The sequence below is a fragment of the Herpailurus yagouaroundi genome, unplaced genomic scaffold (genome assembly GCF_014898765.1).
Source record: "Herpailurus yagouaroundi ecotype Mexico unplaced genomic scaffold, PumYag 28, whole genome shotgun sequence".
NCBI lineage: Eukaryota > Metazoa > Chordata > Mammalia > Carnivora > Felidae > Herpailurus > Herpailurus yagouaroundi.
The window spans coordinates 80567382-80572874 of record NW_024412376.1 but is presented as its reverse complement, the minus strand read 5'-3'; the positions used below and the strand labels follow the sequence as shown (position 1 = coordinate 80572874).

The 5493-nt window shown below is 36.0% G+C and overlaps 1 pseudogene; it reads left to right on the top strand.

Annotated features, from left to right (window-relative positions):
* Positions 1–640: 640 nt before the first annotated feature.
* On the top strand, positions 641–2674 carry LOC121031716 (tigger transposable element-derived protein 1-like; annotated as a pseudogene).
* The last annotated feature ends 2819 nt before the right edge of the window (positions 2675–5493 follow it).

Below are 5493 nucleotides of genomic sequence, written 5' to 3'. Positions count from 1 at the left end.
ATACGTGATGAGATTGCAGAGCCAGATCACAAGATCCTCACAGATGACATTTAGGTGTTTATTCTACGAGCAATGGGAAACCACTGACAATAAGCATGGAATCACACGAACTCCGTGTGTGTGTGTGTGTGTGTGTGTGCATACTCAGGCTACTGCATAGAAAATGTACTGAAGACAGACAAGAATGAATTGAAAGAGAATGTTGTGGTAGCTACTGAAGTACAGGCATACCTCATTTTATTGCACTTGATTTACTGCGCTTGACCGATTTTTTTTTGAGGGGGGGTTACTGTTGTTTTACAAATTGAAGTTTTATGGCAACACTGCATCAAAGCAAGACTCTTGGTGCAATTTTTTCAAAAGCATTTGCCCACTTCATGTTTCTGTGTCATATTTTGGTGATTCTCAGGATATTTCAAATTCATTATTATTAATTTGTTATGACAATCAGTGATCTTTGATGTTACTATTGTAATTGTTTTGGCTACCACAAGCCACACCCATATAAGACAGTGAACTAAACAGATGCATGCTGAGTGTGTTTTGACTGCTCCATTTACCCATCTCTCTACCTCTCCTTGGGCTCCCCTATTCCCTGGGACACAACAATATTAAAATTACACCAATCAATAACCCTACTATGGCCTCTGAGTGTTCAACTGAAAGGAAGAGTCACACATCTCTCACTTTAAATAAAAAAACTAAGAACGATTAAGCTTAGTGAGAAAGGCCTGCCCTAAAGCTGAGGTAGGCTGAAAGCTAGGACTCTTACACCAAAGAGCCAAATAAATTAGTGAAGGAAAAGGAAATGTTCTTGAAGAAAATTAAAGATGCTATCACAGTGAACACATGAATGATAAGAAAGTGAATCAGGCTTATTGTTGATATGGAAAAAAGTTTGAGTGGTCTGGATAGAAGATCAAACCAGCTACAACATTCTCTTAAGCCTAAACCTAACCCAGAGCAAGGGTCTTGCTCTCTTCAATTCTACAAAGGCTGAGAGAAGTGAGGTAGCTGCAGAAGAGAAGTCAGAAGCTAGCAGAGATTGGTTCATGAGGTCCAAGGAAAGAAGCCATCTCCGTAACATCAAAATGCAAGGTGAAGCAGCAAGTGCTGATGTCGAAGCCGCAGCAAGTTCTCCAGAAGATGTAGAGAACATTGTGAATGAAGGTGGTTACACTACACAACAGATTTTCAAGGTAGATGAAACAGTCTTTTACTGGAAGAAGATACCATCTAGGACTTCAGTAGCTAGAGAGAAGTCAATACCTGGCTTCAAAGCTTCAAAGGACAGACTAACTCTCCTATTAGGGGCTAATGCAGCTGGTGACTACCCATTAAAGCCAGTACTCATTTACCATCTCCCAAATCCTTGGCCCCTTAAAAATTATGCTAAATATACTCCATCTGTGCTCTATAAATGAAACAACAAAGCCTGGATGACAGTATATCTGTTTACAACATAAGGTATTTTAAGCCTACGGTTAGTCAGGGGGAAAAAAAAAAGTTTCCTTTCAAAATAGTACTGCTTATTGACAATGCACCTGGTCACCCAAGGGCTCTGACAGAGATGTACAATGAGATTCATGTTGTTTTCATGCCTGTTAACACAACATTCACTCCACAGACAAGCTATCAAGGAGTAATTTCAACTTTCAAGTCTTTTTACTGAAGAAATACAGTTTGTAGGGCATAGCTGCCACAGATAGTGATTCCTTTGGTGGAACTGGGCAAAGGAAATTGAGAATCTCTGGAATGCCATTCTGCATGCCATTAAGAACATCTGGGATTTATGGGAAGAAGTTAGATATTAATATGAATGGGAGTTTGGAAGAAGTTGATTCTAACCCCCATAGAAGACTTTGAGGGGTTCAAAACTTCAGCAGAGGAAATAACTGCAGATATGATAGAAATAGCAAGAGAATTGATATTAGAGGTAGAGTCTGAAGATGGGACTGAAATGCTGCAATCTCACAATACAAATGGATGAAGAGTTGCTTTTTATGGATGAGCAAAGCAAGTGGTTTCTTGAGATAAAATCCATTCCTGGTGAAAATGCTGTGAAGATTGTTGAAATGACAACAAAGGATTGAGAATATTGCATAAACTTAGCTGATAAAGCAGCAAGTGGGTTTGAAAGAACTGTTTCCAATTTTGAAAGAGGTCTACTGTAGTTACAATGTTTCAAACATCGTTTGCTACGAGAAATCGTTCATAAAAGGAGAATCAATCACTTGGCAAACTTCTTTGTTGTCTTAATTTAAGAAATTGCCACAGCCACCCCAACCCTTGGCAATCACCACCCTGATCAGTTAGTAGGCACCAACACCAAGGCAAGACCCTCCAGCCAGCAAAAAGATTACAACTCTCTGAACTCTCAGATGATGATTAGCATATTTTAGCAATAAAGTATTTTTTAATTAAGGAATGAACATTGTTTTTTTTAAAGAAGGAATGCTGTCACACACTTAATAGACCACAGTACAGTATAAACATCTTTTAAATGCACTGAGACACCAAATTAGTTTGGCTCGCTTTATTGCAATATTTGCTTTATGGTGTTCTGGAACTAAACCCACAATATCTTCAAGGTATTCCTGCAATCCCCATGAGAAATTATTGCAACTTAGACTAGGAAGGTAGTATCTCTCAGGTCTTTTGAACTTTGTCTTTTTCTTTCCTGCAATTCCCATCTCTTTGGCTCACTACTTTACTCTCAGGTTTGATATCCCAGGAGTGCTCAAGCCTTGCCCTCTTCTTTCAACCGTGAAGAATGTGAAATTCAAGAGCTTCACTCTATCTCTTCTCGCCACTCCTTTACATGATGCCTGCTCCATTCACAACACTTTCCACTGTTTTTATTTATTTGTGTATTTATTTCAACCATTTGATTGAGTTCCATGGTGATGGTAAATGTGTCAGGAATCATGTTTTATTCATCTTGATATTCCCAGTAGCTGGCACATTGAAGATACATAATAAAACTTGTTGAATAATGAGGAATTAAATCAATTGCTGGTTTGCCAACACACACACACACACACACACACACACACACACACAATATTCACAACATTCTTCTTACTGCTGCTCTGTAGATATCATGAATTTGGGGGGGAATACAGGCTTTTTCCATATGGTCAAAATATATAAGCTATGGATTAAGTCATCTATTAGTGGTTGGATGTGCACTTGACACTCAAATATACATACAGATAAATAACCGAATAGTATATAAATATACCTAAAATGTAAAAATTATTAAAGGGAAGTAATGTATTTGGGGAACAAATTGTATACATAATTTTGAGTACAGACCCTTAAATAACTAAAAGTAGGACATAGTGACTGAAGTAAAAGCACTTAAGACCAAAAGATTCCATGTAGGTTCCCCAAGTTTTCTGATTCCCAGAGAACAGATTAAGTATTGTAAGATGCTGAGTCATCAAATTCAATTGCAATGGCACAACACTGACACTCTTAGCCATAAAACATGTTTAATGAGACCTACACTGATCCTTAACTACTTCAACTCTGCTGCCTGAAAAAACCACACACACACATATGCACACACAGATTGATCTTTCTATATCCAGCCACACACACATATTAATTCAACATTAATAAATAAAATTACAAATTATAAACATTTACCAATAAAAGTTATAAATAAAATCATAAGGCCATTCATGCAAACATGAGAAAAGTTCTTGAAGGTTACAATGAATATGAATTTTCAGCTACCTGTCTTATGATGGTACCAAAAGTAAAAAAAGTATCATTTAACTGTGTTTTTTCTAACTTCCCTTCCAAATTGTGCAGGTTTCCTGAAGCCATATAATTTAGATAGAAGATCACTTTTCAGAAAAGTCATAAGCAGAAGGTCATAACTCAAACCAGGCAGTCAGATTCTCCTACCATCTAAATACTGGACAAGTCATGTAATTCAATCCTGTATTAAAAATGCTTTACATGCAGGATTTATACAGGATAAGAGTAGCTTTTAAAAGTACCGTTCTTGGAAAGAGATCTCTACACTGCTTCCAACTTGTGAAATTATAACACCTGGTACCAGAATGATTTTTGTCTTAAGTAACATATGATAAACAAAGCAACTTAGACTAAAGATAATTTGGTTGACATTTAATTTTATATAAGTACATTAAAAATATGAAATATTGCTTTAAAAACTGGCCAAAATATGTGAATTGCAAAGGACACAAAGACAGATCTTAAGCCAAGATACTAGAAGATTAGAAATAAAATTGCCAAATAAGAATAATTTTTTTTTCATAACTACTCTACTTATGTAGGGCATGCAGATAAAACAAATTTGTGTTCAGCCCGTTTACCTCAAATAACAATTTTCACTATTAAAAAGAGACAGAATAAAGACAAGAGTAGAAATAAAATGGAGAATAGCTTCTGCATAAAACATGCAAATAAAGATAACTTTTACCCATAAACACTCTTAAAAAAATACATGATTTTGCAGAAACCATATGAAACTGTTATCTGGCTCAACGTCTAAATAAGGTATAGAACTCCTCCCCTCTCCCTTCATGGTTAATTCAAACTATTTTGAAGCATTATTCTCTTATCACTACAAATAAACCTTACTTGAAGATTTCAAGTAAGGAAAGTATTTTCTATAAAAACCCAGTTTTATATTTTTGCCCTATTGTTGCTTACTCCAAAATGTAATAAACAAGCACAACAACTCACCTGAAAATATTGCTGAGTATCCAGAAACTCTCGTAATTCAAGTTACCTAATTCTTCCTTCGCACACTATGCGATCTAATTCTGTTGTCAGGGCCAAGGTATTTTACATTTGCGGTATTATACTAAAAGAACACACCCTGAAATTTATAAAATCGACAAACATCTTCTAATGTGGTATTATTTTCTGTGGACATGGACTCTTTCAATTGTTTCAAGTTCGGTGTTTGCCATCACATTAAGGATTTCCAAGATATAAAATTGTGTTCTACATTTCTTGTAGTTTATGAGGCATCGAAAAAATTAGAGCTTTGTTCTGAGAAACAGTGAGGTAAGTAGGGGTTAAGCATATTCACCACCAAAACAATAAGCAGCGTGGGCAGACCATCATATTCCATAAAAATTTTTTTAAAAAGTACGACAAGAAAAATTTAATCTCAGAGTATTGCTGGGAATGGCTGAAGATAGAATTCCAGTGTTGCACATTTCTTCATGAACTTTAATGCTTTCAAGTATTATCACCAGGACTTTCCATTCATGGCACAAGGGATTCATGGGATGCTTTCTCCTGGCACACTTAGGATGGAGAAGGAAGGAGAAAAGTTTGGATACATTCATTTCTTCCTCTATTTAGGTGACCTTTTAAAGCTTTCAACAACAACAAAAAATATCCTCTAGAAATGTGAAAAGAACCATGTTCTTCTTTTTCCTTTTCTTTAACTCTCTGAGAAAGACAAAAATCTATGAGGAAAAACAAAATGAACAAAACTGC